The sequence below is a fragment of the Mesocricetus auratus genome, unplaced genomic scaffold (assembly GCF_017639785.1).
Source record: "Mesocricetus auratus isolate SY011 unplaced genomic scaffold, BCM_Maur_2.0 Super-Scaffold_100676, whole genome shotgun sequence".
NCBI classification, from domain to species: Eukaryota; Metazoa; Chordata; class Mammalia; order Rodentia; family Cricetidae; genus Mesocricetus; species Mesocricetus auratus.
In genome coordinates, this window is record NW_024429266.1 from 185740293 (window position 1) to 185760352 (window position 20060).

Here is a 20060-nt window from a genome sequence, read left to right on the forward strand (position 1 = left end):
CTCGAAGCATCTTTTCATTCTCCTGTCTCAGCTCCCCATCCCTGCAAAGCTACGAGTGCCGACTCTTCACCCATCTTTTTCTGATCCCTGCTCTGAAAGCCACTCATTTTCCTGGGTGTCTCCTGTCATGTCACTGTTGGAAGCCACTCGTTTTCCTGGGTGTCTGCTGTCATGTTACTGTTGGCCTCACCATCCAAGCTGTGGAGCTGATAGGTCACTCCTGTGTGAGAAAGCTAGCCTGCCACCCCACAGGTTGGTGCAGGGGCTCAGCGCCTTTCATGGTGCTCGAAAGACCTGGAGAAAGGCAAAGGCTGCTAAACCACTCAGTAGCTTTGACTCTTTTTTTTAATATTTTAATTTTAAATAGCTTGTTTTACATGTCAATCCCAGTTCCCTCTCCCTCCCCTCCTCCCGCACCCCCCATCCCCCCATCCTCTCACCCTATTGCCAATTCCTTCCACATAGAGGATATCCAGAGTCTGTCATTTCACTCAGGGTAGGTCCAGGCACTCCCCTAAGAGTCCAGGCTGAGAGAGCATCCCTCTTTGTGCTATGGACACATGATGTCTGTTAGTATTCGAGGGATAAACACTGATCCACTGCTCAGGACCCCATAGGTTGCCCAGGCCTCCTCACTGACTCTTGATTTGTCTGATTTGGTAGGTTCCAATAGGGCTGAAACTTGAAGAAGTTCAAGGTCGTGGGTACTAGATCCAGGGGTTGAGTCAAGGTCAGATATTTTATGGAGATTTACTTTCCTTTACCTGGCTTCCCATCTGTTCTCTCTTCCAGCAACCTGGAGCTACACTTAATCCTTCCTTATTTTCTTTCTTTTAAAATTTGTTTTTAGAGAGACTTTTTCTATGTAGCTCAGGTTGTTCTGGAACTCACTGTGTCTACCAGTCTGACCTTGAACTCACAGAGATCTGCCTTCCTCTGTTTCTGGAGTGCTTGAATCAAAGGCTTGTTCACTTGGAGAGAGAGAGAGAGAGAGAGAGAGAGAGAGAGAGAGAGAGAGAGAGAGAGAGAGAGAGAGAGAGACAGAGACAGAGAGAGAGAGAGAGAGAGAGAGAGAACACATTTTGACTTGGGCTTGCTCTCAGGAACCTACCCCTCTCATACATGGTCATAATTCAGAATCTGATACAAGGTGAGGAAGAAACACTTCTATTATTTTTTGATACCAAATAGCTGTGTGGTCTGTGGTAAGTTGCCTCATATACCTCTGGTTCAGTGGTTCTCAGTCTTCCTAATGCTGTGACTCTTTAATACAGTTCCTCATGTGCTACTTCATAACTGTAGTTTTGCTACCGTTATGAGTCATAACATAGTATCTACTCTGCAGATGGTTTTAGGTGACTCCTCTGAAAGGGGGCATTCACGACCCACTGGTTGAAAGCTGCTGCTCTAGTTCTTGATTTGTCTACTTCGTTTGGAACAATATGAGGTTGACAACACTTATTCTTGGTTCAAAGATCAATGAGTCCTATGCTCTACTGAACTAAAGTAAAGTGAGTCCCTTCGAATTTCTCCAAGTTTTTCGAGGCATGTGACTATCTCTCACAACAAAGGAAGGTAGAAAAATGCAAAGAGGACAACATGACCAGCCTTGGGCAAGTCTTAGCAGCTCAGAATACTGGGGTACAGGTAGCCCCAAGGCAGAGCCTAGACTGACTTGCCCTGGGAAACAGAGAACTCTTTCATTATGCTCGAGTTTCCAGAGGACTTGAGCCAGAGAGCACAGCTGCCTGTGATAAAAACTATATGAAGAGTTTGAATAATGGCCGAACTCACTCATTTCCCTCTTCTGTTAATTCAGCAAATATGTCACTATCACCATCACATTTGGACTAGAACTATGGCTGTAGAACAGGAAGAATCATAACCCAAGTTCTTTTTTTTAAAGGTTTATTTATTTATTATGCATACAGTGTTCTGTCTACATGTATGTCCACAGGCCAGAAGAGGGCACCGATCTCATTACAGATGGCTGTGAGCCACCATGTGGTTGCTGGGAATTGAACTCAAGACCTCTAGAAGAGCAGTCAATGCTCTTAACCTCTGAGCCATCTCTCCAGGCCCATAACCCGAGTTCTTAAGGTGCTCATGGGCTAGAAGATGAGCCATGAAGACAAAACAGTCTTCATTTGTAGCAGAGTCTAGGAAATGGGGTGAGATATCAATAAACACATAAGATTCCACTATAGTGCTCAATGCTGACCTTGGAAAACAGGAGAGTCTCACAGATCTGTACTGATGAAGAGAAGGAGCAGAGGTCTAACCACAGGACTCTCGGGATGCAAGGCTGCAAGTGAGTAGGATCTTAAGGATCTTAGGCAGTATTTGCTAGAAAAAAGGGATCATGGACAATCTTGAACATCTGGGCTATTCAGCTTCGGAGAAAAGTGGTGTCCCAGTCCCAGGCTGATTTTCTCACCATCCCTCATCCCTGGCCTAGAGCATTGTCTTGCAAATGTGACCTTCTAACAGGAGGGTCCAGAGAAGGGTGGATGACGTGGGCTCCTCAACAAAGCAAAACAAACTTGGATTCTTCAAGGGATGGTGTTGTGGGTGATGCTGTAGACAATTCTTTCTACAGGTTCCTCAGTGACCCGTTGAGTTTAGAAAACATTCCACTGACCTCTAGTGGTCAAAATGGCGTCCAAACTGCCCCAGTGTCTCCACTCCGCAAGTCCAGCTGAGAGACTCTTTTCTCTGCTGTTCTCCCCTTCTCTCCGTGGGCTTTCCTTCCCCTAACCAGATTACCCACACTCACTCTTAAGTGAGGGTGCCTTGGGGTGGTTACCGCCCCCTGAAGCTGTTCCTAGATCCTGGCTGTCAGTGGAGAATAAACAGATACTGAGAGTCTGTATCCCGCTGAAGGCTGCTGGGGACCGCGCCCTAATCTCGATCACACTGCCTCATGGTATTTGTGACGTGCCAGATGCCATTCCAAGCCACTTTAAAAACAAACAAACAAACAAACAAAAACTCTTGAGAGCAGATAACTGTGGTTAGCCCTCTATTTAAAGATGGGGACTTGGAGGCTCCAGAGGATGAAGTCACCAGCTCAAGAGGGTAAAGCACACTGTAACAGATCAAATATATAAGCAGCAGCATGCTGAAGCTCTTCGACACCACAGGATCCCAACCCCGCCACACACACCAGAATGTCTCTCCTTAATATTGCTCCATTTTTGGTAAAATTTAAAATGCCGGGTAAGTGTCCTATTACTGAGAGATACATCTCCATTTTTTTACATTTTTATAGTACTGTCTTTTTTTTTTTTTTGAGAGTCTTACTCTGAAACCCAGGCTAGCCTCGAACTCGTGGCATGTCTCTTGCCTCAGCATCCCAAATGTGGAATTGTGAGATGTAAACCACTGTGCCTGGTGCTCATTTATTTTATTTTATTTAAGTAAGGTCTCCCTAATGCCCAGGTTCGTCTTGAACTTGCTGAGTATTCCAGGCATGCCTTAGAACTTGTGACTTTCCTTTCTCAGTCAGGATTGCAAAGGAACACCATCATGATTGGCAGTAAACCGTGATTTTAGTTTTTCACAGCAGATTCACCACCACCACTCTTGTCTTATTAGCTCTAACTGCTCTGAATTCTACAATAAATCCAAAGAGACATGGAATTGAAATTCACTCTTCAGCTTCTTTGCACACATACCATTTGTGATCACATCCTTAGGCACCAATGAAGGGACGCAATATATGATGGAGGGCTCCCAACTTAGAAGAATTCATAGGTTAGAAAGGGACTGCTTGTGCTCAAAAGTGCAGTACTCATGTATAGAAATACACACGAGATGAGGCTGCTAAGAGAAGACTAGGCATGTCCACATCATCTCTTTGGAAAGAAAATGTCTTCCATGCCAACTTGAAGTAGTAATACCTAGCATAGAGGACTTGGACTCCATAGAGTAAGAGTTGAGTGGGTCTGTGGTTGGGGAATGCAACCCATGCCACCCACATGCAGAGGACTTGCCTGCTGCCGTGTTTAAGGTACTGCTTCCATCTCCAGAGCCCAAAGTCCAAAATTCAAAATCCAAACTCAGTGTATCTGATGTCCTGAACATTACCACACACCCTCCAACAGTTCCGGCCTGTTTCTCTGGGGTCTGTGGCTCAGAGAGGCCAGAATTTATCTAAGACTTGGGCGTCTCTGTGGATTCTGGGCCTTGACCTGCTGCACTGTTGTGTGGACACATTTTGAGCATTCCTAGCTAGAAAGGGAGAGAGAAGACAACTCATGGAGTGTTGCTAAATATCTTCTTCTTCTTACAATTTGTCCCGATTCTCGGATGGATGTTGTCTCAGCTGAACACTAACCTCACAGGTCTCTTGAGGGATAAGAGTACCAAGACACAGGCTAGACATCCAGAAAGTTGGAGTCCAGAAGGAAACAGGGTAGAGAAAAGGGAGAGTCAAGCCATAGTGTGTGTGTTGGGAAAGGGGTGCTAATGGTAGGGACACTACAATTTCTAAGTGAGATCCCACCTGGCTGAGGTCTAGATTTTGCCTGACTTCAGTTCCCTGTTGAGGAGGAATGTGCGTGCAGACCATGAACATTCATATGTAAGAGGGACCATGGGTGGAGTCTCTGGCTGAATCCATCTGTGGAGGTCAGCCCCAGTGTGACCTAGGCCTCTTCCAAAACCTGTTCAGTCAAGCTGGACTCAAGGCTGGGGGCATGTCAGGGGGCCAGATGGCAAGGCTAAAGCTAAAGCTGGGTCAGAAGCTCTGCTGATGGGCTTAGAGCCCCTGGCTGGACTTCTGCCCTTGCCCTCACCAGATCTCCCTGCTCCTGATAGGAGGAAGAGGCGGTGGCTCTGGGGAATTAGTAATGGGATACAGAGCCATTCACCTCCAGGTCACTAGTTCAAAACCAGGTCAATAGTAAGTCAAAGTTCCTGACCAGTGGAGGTGAAGCTGCCATTGCTTTTGAGTGGCTTGAAGGCAGATATTTGCCCTCCCAGAAGCCAGCTCAGGCAGGTCAGATTGGGCCACAGGGTAGGAAGCTACATCCTGCTGACACTCTGAAAAGTCAGAGGCCTTAGAGTGGGATGTGGGGTTCATCCTTCTGGCTCTGTTCTCCCCAAGACCCCTGCGTCATCGCCCCCAGGTCAGGTCACATACTCATGATGAAAGACCCCAGGTAGGGAACAATTACTCGGGTCAGACCCCATGTACTTAAGAGCTCTGTCTGTGTGAAGGTAAAGCATCCTTCTCACTCTTTCATCATAGAGAAGGCATCTGCCACGTCTCCCCGTCCACCTCCGTCTTTGTCTCATCAGTATACTATTTTTAAGCTTGATGTCTTGATCTGTCTATTACTTGAACCCTTCCACTATCATTACTTAAGTGCTCTGAAAGCAAACACCCTACCTAAGCCCCACATCTGTTAAGAATGCTCTGTAGAATGAAAAGGCAAATCAAAGAAGCCCTGAAGCTTCCATTGGATGCTGTGGTAGTGTTCTACCTGTATTTCTACCGTGTATACCAATTGTCTTTACTTGACAAAGGAAGCTTGCAAAGTCATGCTGGAAAAGCTGCACATCAGCCTATGGCGGGGGGGGGGAGAAGGATGTCACTGAGAAGGTGTGCTCCAAGTTATTAACGGAATGAATAAGTGAATAAATGAATGAATCACAGAATGAAAACTTTGAGAGATACTAGCTCCTAGAACATCAGTGATATTTTATACACTTGGAGAATTATAGAGCTTTTCTTAAACACAAAGCACAGGGTTTGGCTCAAATAGACGGTTAGGAACTTTATTTTGATCAAATGAATCACACACGTGTGTGTGTGTGTGTGTGAGTGAGTGCATGTGTGCGTGCGTATGTGTGTGTGTGTGTGTGTAGATGGATGGATAAAGTGTACAAATAGGGTAAAACATAATATACTTAAAGATAATAAATTCTTCATTTTCATCCCAAATGATAACATTTGATTTCTTTTTCTCTGACTGTATTTTTTTTTGAGACATTGTCTCACTATAGAGACCAGACTGGCTTTGAACTCACAGAGCTTGTCCTTCTAAATGCAGGTGTTAAAGACATATACTACCACACCCAACCTTTCCCTATAAATATCTGAGATTTTATTATGTAGTTAGTTTCCACTTACTTACATTCATTCGTTTAGCTATCACGTACTGCATGTGATTACAGAACAAGTAAAAATGAGTCAGATGTAATCCAGGCGCAGATCCAGTGGTGGAGTCTACTCACTGGGCAATTGCTCCATGCCAGTACTCACTGGGCAATTGCTCCATGCCAGTCAGCCTGTGTGCTGGTGTTTCTAACCACTCGTCTATCTGATCATCCATTTAACCATCCTTCCATCCATCCACCCATCCATCCATCCGCCCATATCTACCTGTTTATCCATCACCTGCCAATCATTACACGTCACTCAACCAGTACTTATTCTGCCTGTTTTAAGTCATAAGCTCCTTCTTAGTGAGATACAGAAATGGAACGATGTTATGAATCAGGACTACAATCAAATGAAAACTGAAAATCTACAGTCTCTTTGATTTGTACTGTGCCCAAACTGGCACCACTGCCCAAAGCTTTGTGAAATGCTTGAACACTATGACTGCTCATAACACTCAAAGGTGGGCTGTCAAGCTGTATTTCTCTGGGCCAAAGTTGTGTGGTCTCACAATGCCAGACAATTGCCATAGAATTTATGACTAACTACAATGTGCCAAAGACTGTGCCATGTATTTGGAGTTGATAAGTGGAATCTTGCTTCTGTCTGTGCAAAGACCTAAGTTGAAGGAAAGCCTAAAAACAAATACTGTATTCTGTGTGGCAAGCTCTATCAAATGAGTCTGTTCAGCGTCATTGTGAGTGTAGGCTTGCTTCACTGTATTTCGGGATGCTTCACAGAGAAGCCAATATTTGACATTTGGTTTGGTTGGAGAATGGAAGTGTGTGAAAATAAAGAAGAGCCCAGCTGTCAAAAGGCTCAAGATAGCCTGAGCGTCAGGGTTGCAGAGGGTTGTAGAAGTGCAAGTTATCAGCTGGGCGGTGGTGGCGCACGCCTTTAATCCCAGCACTCGGGAGGCAGAGGCAGGCGGATCTTTGTGCATTCGAGGCCAGGCTGGACCGACAGCCTCCAAAACAATACAGAGAAACCCTGTCTCGTAAAAACAAAAACAAAAAAAAAAAAAAAAAAAAAAAAGAAGTGCAAGTTATCTGTGTGGTAAGAATGTGGGGTGTGCAAAATGGACAGACGGCAATGGGACAGGTAGACAGGCATCACTTGGGCTTGTTGTTTGTCTTGATTTTGCTTCTTCGGATGCGAAGGATCAAACCCAAGGCCTCCTGCAGGCCAGGCAAGTGCTCCACCACTGAGCTCCACCCGGTTCACGTGGAACAGGCGTGTTAAAGCGCTTACCTTTGAGATTCAGGCACGAGTGCTCTTGGATATTTATGTCGGAATGGAAGCTCCCCATTTCCTACAATATGGTATGTCAGACACTCTGAAAACTGTCCTATTTCAAAGATCAGTGTAACATGAAAAATAAAAACCCAGAGACAGATACTGGGGTTCAAGCTTCAAGCTGAAGATCAGAGAAGCAAAGCAGCCAAGCCAGTAGATCTACCCAGCTGAAATGGCAGTCCTGTCTCCACAAATCCTCAGAGGCAAAAAACCTAAATTCCTGTCTCCTCCTCCTTTTATTCCTTTCTCCACCCAGTCATATCCTCCTGTCTTCACCTCTCCAAGGCTGGGGTTAAAGGCAGGAGCTCTGTTTCTCTTCACTCTCGTGTAGGCCAGGGTGGCCTTGAACTCAGAGAGATCCATCTGCCTGTCTCCTGAGTCCTGGAATTAAAGGTATGTGCCACCACTGCCTGGTTTCTACAGCTAACCAGTGTTGCTGGCTTTGTTTTCTGATCCTTCAGGCAATTGTTATTAAATCATAGATAATATATCACCACACTTCAGTCAGACACTCATAAAAAGCTTCACTATGTTTTTTCTTTATCTAAATGTTAACTCACAAGCATCTAAGAAAGATTTCACAAGGAATTGAAATTTGAGCATCCAGAGAATGAAGAGATGTGAGGCAATTTTGAATTTAAGGGAAAAACTAGTAAGGTTCAGTTTTCAGGTTTCTCAGACCTTACATTTTTAAAATTTCAATTAAATTTCTGGAGGCATTTTTCTGGGGTGGAGTTCATGGCATCACTCATGGCAGACAAATTGTATTCCAATATCAGATTGAGTTGTTTAATCCACAAGGGTATTTAACAGGAGGCGTTAGGTCTATGTGAGGCAGAGAGATGTGGTTTAAGCCTTCACAGAAAGCTGGGTGAAGGTTTAGAAGGAAACTCTCTTCTTACTCATCAAGGGAGACTCTCAGGATGCCTGTATGTTGAGCCTAGCTGTGAATAGAAATACCCCTAAATCCCCATTCTTACCCTCCTGTATGCCAACAGTTTCCAGTGACTTGGCCTGAGTGGTCCAGCAGCTCTGATGTCTGTAAAAACCATGGAAGACACTGTGGAGGGAGAAATTGCTGGGACTCTAGGCAGAAGGATGAGTGAGGTGAACCCATGTAGTGGTCTGGTGGGATACAACTCCATAGAGTTCCCGAGGGTGACCAGACCAGAGAAGTGTCAATTCTCAAGTTATAGTCTTACGACCTGTAAACAACCACACATACCACAGTGGGTGAAGACCATTAGACGTCTTCAAAATGCATAATGAGTGAAGAGGTGTTACACAGTAGCATTTTCAAAAAGAAATAGTTATATATGTGAAAATATCATAAGAAATGGGGGAGAGAAACCAAGATTGGGCAGATTTGAACCATGAAGTACAGCGTAATAAAAGTGCCATGTGATAGTTGACTGAACTGACGTCAGAGTCTAAGAACCAGTAGGTTTGAGAAAAGTACCCAACATACCATTCAGAGACACAAGACAGCATAAAAACAAGATGGAGGATTACAGAGGTCAGAACGGAGGTAAACATATGACTCATAGGAATGTCAGGGGGTGGGTGGGGGGATAACCAGAGAGAAAATGCCTGAGAATTTTCCAGAACTTGATAGAAATGAGTCTTCAGAGGTAGGAAGTGAGTCTTAAAGCATATAAATAAAAATGAAATTAGTATTAAGTAGCATCACAGAAAACCTTGTAAAAGCCAAAACACAACCCAATCCCTACAAAAGACCTTGAAAGTACCCGGGAGGGGAGATCGATCAGAGAAAGATGGGGATTTCCTTAAAAGAGAACAATAGTGAGCCTGATGATGGGGTTCTGAGCTGCAGCCAAGGCACTGGAAGTTCGCAGGGAATGTGAGGCAAGTGCTGAGACATGGCGGCACTCATGCTTACCTGATGCAACTATCATTTTAAAACTAATGTTATTTTAAAAGAGTTGTCTTCTGTGCTCCATGGTACTTGGGTGCATGCTTGCTCCCACACACACACACACACACACACTAAAGAATACAACATTGCATTTTAAGTTTAAAGCATTTCTAATTAATTCATCGTATTAAAGAAAAACTGCAGAAATCAGTAAATATTTAGAGAGAACAAAATCGTAAACCTCAGCTATTAAAGACCACAATACAGAGAGAGCAGTTGTTTTCAGGGTTCACAGGAGGCATTTGGTAAAGCGTGGAAGCGTTTTTGAGTGTCACAACCATGGATGGCACATTGCCAGCATGCTGTGCGTAGGGGCCAGAAATACTGGAGACCTACAGCACACTGACCGTTCTCCCCAGTGACAGCAACCTAGCCCCAAGGGCAGCCATGCTGGGGTTGTGATGCCGTGACTCAGAGGGATTGTTTGAGTTCTAAGTATTATTTAGGTGGACTCCAATATCCAAGGGTCCAACTTACGATCTTTCAGTGTTCATGGTGCGAAAGTGATTCCCATATGGTAGAAACTGCATGTTGATGGGCTGTAGCCTAGAGCTGTAACTTCCACTCTGACCTATGCTCATAAGGGTCAATAATACAATTTTTAATCTGATGCATACTATGTTGAAGGCATTTCCCCCCCAGATACGGCTATTCAGTAAATTCTGTGAGCTAATCAATACCTTATTATAAAATGGACTTTGTGGGTTGGGGGTGGGGAGTGGGGGCGGGTGGTGGCACACGCCTTTTATCCTAGCACTTGGGAGGCAGAGGCAGACGGTTCCCTGTGAGTTTGAGGCTAGCCTGGTCTACAGAGCAAGTTCCATGACAGCCAGGGCTGCATAAAGAAACCCTGTTTCAAAAAACGAAAAAAAAAAAAAAAGGGTTGGTGTAAATGGTTTTGCTCAACTGTAGGTCACACAAATGCTCTAAGCATGTGTGAGCAGGCTAGGCGTGTTAAAGACATTTTTGATGCGGTATTTTCAACTTTTTATGGACTGATGGGAAGACTCAGGATACAGGAAGGTCAAGAGGGATGGAAGGAAAGATGCTGGGCAAATACCAGGATTTGGGCATAAGTGAGGAAGAACAATGGCAAAAACATGAGACAACTCAGTCGGGACACCCTAAAGCAAACCATGATGCTGACAGATTAATTGATCAGCCATGGTAGACCTCCGGGCTGACCTGCGATGGTTTGGGGCTGACCTTGATTGGTCCAGGGCTGACACCGAATGATCTGAATGGATGAAAGCCCCAGGGTACAGGTCGTCCATGTGGTATTGACTCCTACAGTTCAAAGAACCTGACTGACCTGCCATGGTTCCCAAAGGAGGAAATGAATTCAAGGCTGTGTCCTGAAAGATGGGAAGACTAGAGGACACACACACACACACACACACACACACACACACACACACACACACAGATACGAATTCAGCTGAGGCGGGTGTGAGTGAGCTGGCCCTCAGATCCTTGCCTTGCTCGCATGGACATGACGAAAAACACTGCACAGCAGTTTCCAGTTACCCCGTGGAGGAAAGAAAAAAAGAGAGAGACAACCACACATGCCACAGTTCAGAGTCTCAGAGACCACATTTAAAATGTGCTTCAAACAGTCACTGCTGTGATGGAGCTCTGCCCAGATCCAGCCTGTGCGAGCAGTTACATCTACAGTCTGGGCCCTGGAAAGCGGGTAGCTGGCCTTCTCTCACTGCAAAGCCTGTACACCCAAGAAGGGGCCTGTGAGGGGCTCACAGCAGTTACTGCCCAAGCGGGGCTGGTGGGAGAGCTTAGCCTATCCTTTCTCTAGGCAATGGCATGGGGCCACCACATTCAGGGACTAGCAACACCCTGGTTGGAAATTCTAAGCTCCCCCCCCCCACTCCCGAATCCAAACAGTTTCTACAGGTTGACAGCTGGACCAGAAGAACCTGGAACAGGGGACTGAGGGGGCTTACATGCTCATTGTTTAAACTATGCGTCACAGTTTCTAACCTTGGGAGGCCGAAGCATGAAGATTGCAAGTTCAGGGTCAGACTAGGATACACAGAGAGATCTTGCCCCAAACAAAGATGAAATAAAGTAATGCTGATTAGGAAGTTCTGTGACTGTATATATAGCTCAGAGGTAGAGCATTTGCCTAGCATTCTGGAGACTGTGGGTTCTATCACCAGCATTGAAAATAAGCATATATAGATGCACACGGACATACTCACACACACACATACACGAACACACAGAGACACACATATACACACACACACATAGACACAGATACACATGCACATTTATGTACATACAGATATATAGTCACACAGAGAGACAGACATATAAACATATACATTAATACATGCATAAACATACACATGCATTCAAATAAGGAACCGGGCCATATCCTGTCACGGAGTAACTATGGATAACAACAACATACTATGTGTTACGAAAATTTGGGAGAAAGGATTTTGAATGCTTCTACCATGAAGAAATGATGGACATTTGTGGAAACAGATGCATCTCCCTGATTTGCCCATATAATGTGTACATGTATGGAAATCTTATGCAGTATATATTCCATTAGTGTGTATAAATTAAATTTTTTCTCATATAGTAATAAAAAATAACTTAAATTACAAACAGAAAAAATTAGTGTGAAAGGTATGCCTAATGTTAATTTATTTGAAATTGATTTCCAGTCTACAGTACTCCTGTTTTAATGAAGTGTTTGGCTTTTGTTTGTTTTTCCATCTAGATAAAAGACTATTACTACAGCTGCTACTTTTTTTTTTTTTTGGTTTTTACGAGACAGGGTTTCTCTGTATTGTTTTTGAGGCTGTCGGTCCAGCCCAGCCTCGAACTCACTGAGATCCACCTGCCTCTGCCTCCCGAGTGCTGGGATTAAAGGCGTGAGCCACCACTGCCCGGCTTACAGCTGCTACTTTTATTAAGGCTTTCCACTAAACTGTGTCTCTGAGATAGGCACAAATCTTTTTTGGGGGTGTGTATCTGTTCGTGGGAAAGATACAGTTAGGCACAGCTTAGCAGGCACAAAGGCAGGTAGAGAGTTGCATGTCTTGTCTGTGCTCAGGCCATCCCCTCTGCGCAGGGATCTCTATTGTTGAACTGCCTTTCTCTGTGAAACTGGGAATAAGTGCAATTTCCTCTGAACAAATGGCTTGGTGATAAAAGAAAAAAAAAACAACGGAGAGAAACACTAAGAGATGAGAGAGAGAAATGGGTCCAGGGGAGACAGTCCAGTCTATAAATTGCTTGCTGTACAAGCATGAAAGCCTGGGTTTGATTCCCAGAACCCATGTAAAAAAATACTCAGGCATGTTAGCATACATTTGTAGCCCCAGCACTGGGGTGGTAGAGACAGCTTGAAGCTTGTTGACCAACCAGATTAGCCTACTTTCCAAGATTCAAGCCCATGAAAAACTCAGTCCCAAAACAGCAAGGTGGGAGGCTGAAGAAATTGCTCAGTGTATGGGAGCGCTTGCTCTACAAGCGCAAGGACCAGAATTCAAATCCTTATCACACATGTAAAAAGTCAGGCATGGCTGAGTGTGTTTGTAACTCCAACACTGAACAGCAAAGACGGGCAAATTCCAAGATTGGCCAGCCAATCAATCAAAATGGAAACCTTCTAAGTTGGTGAGAGACACTGTCTCAAGGCAATAAGCCCAACAGTAGTAGGAGATACCCACCATGCTGATTTGGCCTCTGCATGCCCGTACACAGGTGTGGACACAAGCATAGTCTTGTGAATACTAAACACACACACACACACACACACAATCATCATCTTATACAAAACAAACAAAATGAATGGCACCTGAGGAATAACAGTGATTTCTAGTCTCTACATGCACAAACACACATGTACGAATGTACTCCTAAGCATGTGTAAGCATGTGTAAGCATGTGTGTTTTGCTTTGGTTACCACAAAACTCAGCACAAAACTGAAGCTCAAAGAGCACTTAACCCCCACTCCAAGGTTTTCATTTAATCCATATTCTGATTTCCTTTGGATGTGTTTTCCTTTTCAAATTTTAACTTTATGTGTATGGGTGTTTGCATATGTATATGTGCCCCACATGTGTGTCTTAATGCCCATGCAGGCCAACAGAGAGCATTAGATTCCCTGGGACTGAAGTTAATAGGTGGGTTCAATTCTTAACACTGTCAGCAGACACTAAGAGGCAGGAGGGCTGGAGTCTGAATCTCTCTCCCGACTGCGTTTGTAGAGTCTGGAAAACAGCCTGACACTAACAGGCCCTCTGCAGAAAAGCATTGACTGTAGTGCCTGGACTTCCTGACTTCTGTGTCGGGAGGTTGCAGTCTGGGCTATTCTATGGGTGTCATTGTGGGGCATCCCAGGCACCAAGCCTAGAGGGACCCCTGGCCTATATGGCAGGCCTCCACTCAGAGAGCCCTAAACACCACAGTGTTCACAAGATCTGACACACTGCCATCACCATATTGAAATTCCTAAGATGTTTAGGAGGCCTGCCTTTCTGTTTCACACTGAGCTCCATATTCTGTGATGTGACCTTGTAGGAATATGACAGTATTGTCACCTCCACGAAGGTTTTGTCAGTGAACAAGGAATCACAGAAAAAGACACATCCCTTAAGCATTTATTTTAACCCAGAAGATTTACCCCCCCCCACACACACACACAAACTTTGTTGCTAGCATTTTGGTTTGTATCCCAGGCTGGTCTCAAGCTCACTATGCAGCCAGGGATGACCCTGAGCTCCTGCTCTTTTTGCCTCCATCTCCCAAGCACTGAATCACAGCTGTGCCCCACCAGGCCTGGCTCACACCTGGCTCATGTGCATCTCCTGGTGCAAAGCTCAAACCCTTTTTGTGATCTTTGTATCCACCACACCCTTGCTCAGAGATTTCCTGTTTTCATTCTCTGCATCAGAGGGAGGATTTAAAGACACCCTTGAGAAGAATCTGACTGCAGACTCTTGCAGCTGTAGTCATCCACTCCCCAGTCTCCCTGTTGTTTAGCTTGCCTTTCTGGGCTGCTCAATTTAGTCTGCAGAGAAGTGACTGTCCTTCGTACACACATGTCACTGTTTCTGCCGTGCCGGACTCACCCACGCACAATTAGCATGAAGAAACTTGGAAAAAGGTACAAATGACAACGCAAACAGGGTACAAGGAAGGAACAAAATTAGGTGGTCATTTTACAGAGTGGCCAGACACTAATCTATGTCTCATAGAGAAGAGGGAATGCGGGTGGCTGTGTCTTTAATTGAACATCATGGAGGAATAACGTGGATCAGGTTTCAGGATATTAACTGATGCAGGAGAGCCAACCCACTGTGGGTAGCACCATCCCTAGGTGGGTGGTTCTGGGCTATTCCCAAAAGCCTGTTAAGCACGAGCCTGGTAGTAAGCCAGAGAGTGAACCAGCAGTGTTCCTCCATAGTTCCTTGTAGGTGGATTTTTCTGTCCCACCAATCAGCTCCCAAATAGCTACATAGAGACCCATTATTAATTATAAAAGCTCAACTAATAGCTTAGGCTTGTTACTAATGAGCTCTTACAACTTAAATTAACCCATTTTTATCAATCTACTTTTTGTCTCGTGACCTTATCATCTTTACTTTGTACTGCCCAGGCTGCTTCCTCACTGTCTTCCTGGCAACTCCATCCTTTTCCTTCCCAGCATCCTGTGTGCCTGAAAGTCCTGCCTAGTATTGGCCATTCAGCTTCTTATTAAACCAACCAGAATGACACATCCTCACAGTGTACAAAAAGATTATTCCTCCACAGTTCCTGCCTCCAGGTTTTTTCCTTGAGTTCTTGCCCTGGTTTCCTCAGTGATGGAAGTGTAAAGGAAATAAACCCTTTCCTCTTAAGTTGTTTTGGTAAGAGTGTTTTTATCACAGCAACAGAGATCACATGACATCTGTCCCCTTCGGGCTCATATGTTACAAGGGCTGGTCCCTACCCTGAGACACTATCAGGACGTAGTGGATGCCATGAGAGGTGTGGCATTATGGGAGAAAGTTAGGTCATTTCAGGGTGTTCCCTTAAAAGAGATAGAGCGACACGCCATCTTCCCGCTTTGTTTGTACCCTGACATGAAAAGATAATTTCATAAGTGCTTTCACCATGGTGTGCCTCTACACAAGCTTAAAAGCAATAAGACCAACTAAATATGAGTTAAAGGGTCCAAAATAAACCTGTCACCTTCTTAGTTTGACTAACTCAAGTATTTTGTTACAGTATCGAAAAGCCACCATTGTTGCTAAGTTTGGAGCACCAGTTAGGTAGAAGTTAGGTAAGAGGATGTCTATGGTAATCTGTGCTGTGAGCAAGTACCTGTCGGACTCCAGGATGTGGAGGGCATCACAGGAGGAAGTGATAACCTCTGAAAATCAGACAGGTAGAAGCTATAGCTTAGGTGAAAGGAAAGGGGTGTTGTAAGTTCTAGAAACAACATCTGCAAAGGACCTGCGTGCACATGCAATGTGGATGCCTGTATATGTTCATGGTATCTCTCTCTCTCTCTCTCTCTCTCTCTCTCTCTCTCTCTCTCTCTCTCTCTCTCTCTCTCTCTCTCTCCTCCCTCTCTCTCTCTCTCTCTCTCTCTCTCTCTCTCTCTCTCTCTCTCTCTCTCTCTCTCTCCCTGTGTGTGTGTGTTCTTACTTAGCTGCTAAGAAACCGGGTTCAGAGTAAGTATATGAGTTGCTGATACTCACAAAGAATATCCGATCCGTGTCTCCTGGGGTGGTTTGGTATGGGTAAGAAGGGAGGCTGACAGGCCACTGTCTTTCCAGCCTGGGCTTCTTTAGCTTCACCACACTGCAAGGGATTAAGTAAAATAACCAGACTGAGAACCTGTGTTAGTATCACTGCATGAGCGTCATTCCGAGTCTTCCTTACCTAGTAACATAGCTCTCCCCTTCACTCCTTTCTCCAGGAATGGAGGATTGCAGAGAGGGCCTGCATGTATATGGGCATGTGTTTTGTGAAGGGCAGAGAGCTGGAAACAAGACAGGCCAGAGGAAACAGCCTTTGACTGCTGAGAGCCAAGGAGCACTGGACAATTCCTTTGCCTGGAGATCTTCCAGGGAGGGCAGTAACGCCTTGCTGTGTACTTCAGGTCATTTCAAGTCCGAGAATGCCATAAGCAGTTCTGAAATGAGCCGATCTCATTAGCATTTCAGAGACACGTCTAGCTGCTGCACTGAAGGGCAGGCTCCCCTGGCCTCCTCAAAGCACACTGGGCAGATTCCTATGATGCGGGGTCATTGAGCTGCGTTTCCAAGGGTGACTGAGTGGGAAGGAGACTGCTCCCTCCCACACCCCACAGAGTGCAGAAAATGCAGGCCACCTCTGACCCCTTGGACCACAGTCCTCCATCGAAGCCTGAAGATGCTAAATCCAGCACATGGCTAGGCTGGGGTGAGCGCGTTTGGGTCTTCCACTCAGTCACTTCTGCAGGCATTCTGTTGTTTCTCCAGTGGAGCCCAGGCTAAGAACAAGCAGTTTCTTATCATCCTGAGTCAACATATGTGGAATGTTACCTGGAGATCGCAGCTGGGGTGACATTACAGAATAAATGGCACTCTCAAATTCTGTCTGACACAGAGCGTAGCATACAGTTTGCCACTGTGTAGGCAACATTTGGCTTCTCCAAGCCAGTGAACTTTTGCTTCTGTTTTTGACTTGAAACTTGAAGATGACACTGTACACGATGAAAGAACAATTTTCCGGATAGCTCTGAATCTCAGCGACGGTCAGAGGCTCTGTCCCTGCCATATAGGGACCAGGCAGAGGGGAACAAGGGACCAGAAAGCTGACTGGATGTGGCTAGAATATATAAGAGTGGCTGAGTCCCAGAACTGAAGAGCGTCAGCTTGTGGGAAAGGTTAAATCAATAACCCCAGATAAGATCTGAGCAAAAGAGAGGACACACCAAGCCTCACGTCTCTCAGAGACCAGTCTGTCTGGCATCACTGACCTAGCTGTCCTCGAGGGTCACCCTCTTCAAAGACATCTTCTCCTTCTAGTGCCCTCCCTGCATGCTCTACTTCATTTAGGTTGAAAGCATCTGTCTATCTGTCTGTCTATCTATCTATCTATCTATCTATCTATCTATCTATCTATCTATCTATATCTATCTATCTTCTAAGAATCAAGCACCCAACTTGGGATCTCCTTCCTTCATGGCTTTTAGGCAGTATCCAACATTGGATTTGCAATGCAAACACCCACATAAAAACATCATCTAGCACATTTACAAGTGAGCAATTCTCAGCCTTCTCTTCTCATTTGTTGTTTTATTAATTTTTCAAATTAGCCAATCAGAGCTGGCAGGATTACTCAATGGGAAAAGGGACTTGTCTCCCCCAAGCCTAGAGACATGAGTTTAAGTCCCAGGATTCACCTGCAGACAGAAAGAACTGACTCCCCTAAGTTGGCCTCTGACATCCACATGGGACACCATGACGTGCTTGTACCTGCACACACAGACCCATGCACACAGTTGCACAGACACACACACAGACACATACACAGATACACACAGACACTAGATATACATACACACATACAGACAGACACAGACACATGCACAAATACACACACAGACACTAGATACAAACACACTAAATAAATGTAACAAAATTTAAGAAAATGATTAACCAATTAGTTACCAGGTGTGATTCCTAATTGTAAGGAATTAGGAATTGTAACCTTGCTCTATCTAAAAAAATAAAATTAAAAACCTGCCTACATTTATTCTGTCTGCTGGATTGAGTATAGAATCATTTTTTGGAGGATATGCAAAAATTCTGTTTTAGTTTTCACTGAGGTTTGATACATGTTGGGTCATGGGTCATGAGATGTCATTGTGTCACACAGAGACTTGAGAGAAGAATAAAAGAGAAAGGACAGAGAGTTTTGGGTAGAGGAAACAGGTGGCCTGGCAAGACAGTCGTGGGGTGAGGGTGTCTCCCACCAAGCCTGAACACCAGAGTTCGTCTTGGGACCCACATGGTGGAAGGAGAGTACTGGCTCCTGCCGATTGTCCCCTAACCTCCACATGCATGCTGTGGCATGTGTGAGCCCTCGGACAGACAGATAAACACATGCCAAAAAGCCAACTACAGCCCAGCCCTCCACAGATGTTTTAAAGTACATCATTCAGAAGCTATTAGGTTTTTCTAATTTTTTTCTGTGATAGCGTGTCACAAGCTAGTCTACAAAATCAGTAGTAAGTCAAAATGTACTGAGCATTTCCCATGTGCTACACATTAAACCCTGTCCATCCATGCCTGCAGCCACCGAGCTGCACCTCCAGCCCTCCTGAGAGCTTTAAATGTATTGACTCATTAATTCTCACAACAGTTGGGGATTTTATTATTCCCATTTTAAAGATGAGATCACTAAGGCACAGAGATGTTCACACAGCTGGAAGGTAAAGGACAGGGCCTGCGACCTGTAGGGTGCTGGGCTTGGATCATGGGGTCTAGGTGCAAAGGGCTGTGAGAACTGAGCAGGGAGCTCCATCCTGTTCTCCGGCTGATGTTTCCTGAACTTTGCTCTGAGGGAGCCAACGCTCTTTGAGGAGCTACTTGCCAGCAGGGCGGGGTCACTGACCAATCCTTTCTAGTTGTTTTATTTGACAGGGTGCTGTGCAACCACTGACTTGGGAAAACAAAATGTGCTGTTGTTAAAAAGAATGTCCCCAGGCTGGAGAGTTAAGAGTTCCGTTCCCAGCACAGACATCAGCGTCTCCCCACAGACTCTAGTTTTAGCTGCAGGGGATCCGATGCACTCACCCTTCTGGCCTCCTAGGACACCTGTACACATTGCTGACAAATGTTTGAGAAGGCTTCATGCATGCTCACCAGTGTGGTATTCCTTTCTGATATTTTATTTCTTGGAAGTGAAGACGGTTCTCCGAGCTCAGCATCTCCCCGAGTAGCCATGCTCCATATTGAACAACAGTGTTCGGCTCTTCTCCTGCGTTCTAGGGACTGGACGCGGGATAGAAGGGCGGATGCCTTTACCTTCTAGGCCATCAACCCAGACTCAGTCTGTGCTTCCTGTTGAGTGAAGTCTGGCATCAGCATTTTCCTGGGCGGTGCTTCTGGTGTTGTGCTTTGCCCCCTTTGAGCGATTCTCCTTGTGAACAAATGCCTCCAGACAGAAAACACCTTTACTAGCACATGATGACTTCGGATGACTCCAAGTAGTGACTGGAGTTACAGGTGGTTGTGAGAGGCTGTGCCAGTGCTGGGGATTGAACCTAGGTCCTTGGTAAGAGCAACAAGTGCACTTAACCACCGAGCAATCTCTCCAGCCCCCTTTCTTCCTCTTTTCCTGTTCTTCTCCCTCCTCCCTTCTGCACCCACCCCATCTTTTCTGAAACAAGATCTTACTTTGTAGTCCAGGCTGGCCTTGGTTCATGGTTCCCCTGCTTCAGCCCCCAGAGCATTGGGATAGCAGGCATGTTCTGTGGTGACCCTGCCTAGCTAAAGAACTTTTTACATTGACTGCCAGACAATAGATTCCTCTTAAATTTCTGCGATAAAATCCTGCTAGACATGGTGGCTCCACTTTTGTTCCAGTACTCGGGATGTGGATGCAGGAGGATGTCTGTGAATTTGGGACCAGATTGATCCACA

The 20060-nt window shown here is 45.2% G+C and overlaps 1 long non-coding RNA gene across 1 annotated transcript; it reads right to left on the reverse strand.

Moving 5' to 3' along the window:
- Positions 1-1959: 1959 nt before the first annotated feature.
- LOC110343526 lies at positions 1960-19453 on the reverse strand. Its single transcript, XR_002385831.2, has 3 exons — positions 19281-19453; positions 16125-16227; positions 1960-2960 (listed from the first exon to the last, which is right to left on the reverse strand). It is a non-coding gene; the product is annotated as an uncharacterized LOC110343526 (long non-coding RNA).
- Positions 19454-20060: the final 607 nt, after the last annotated feature.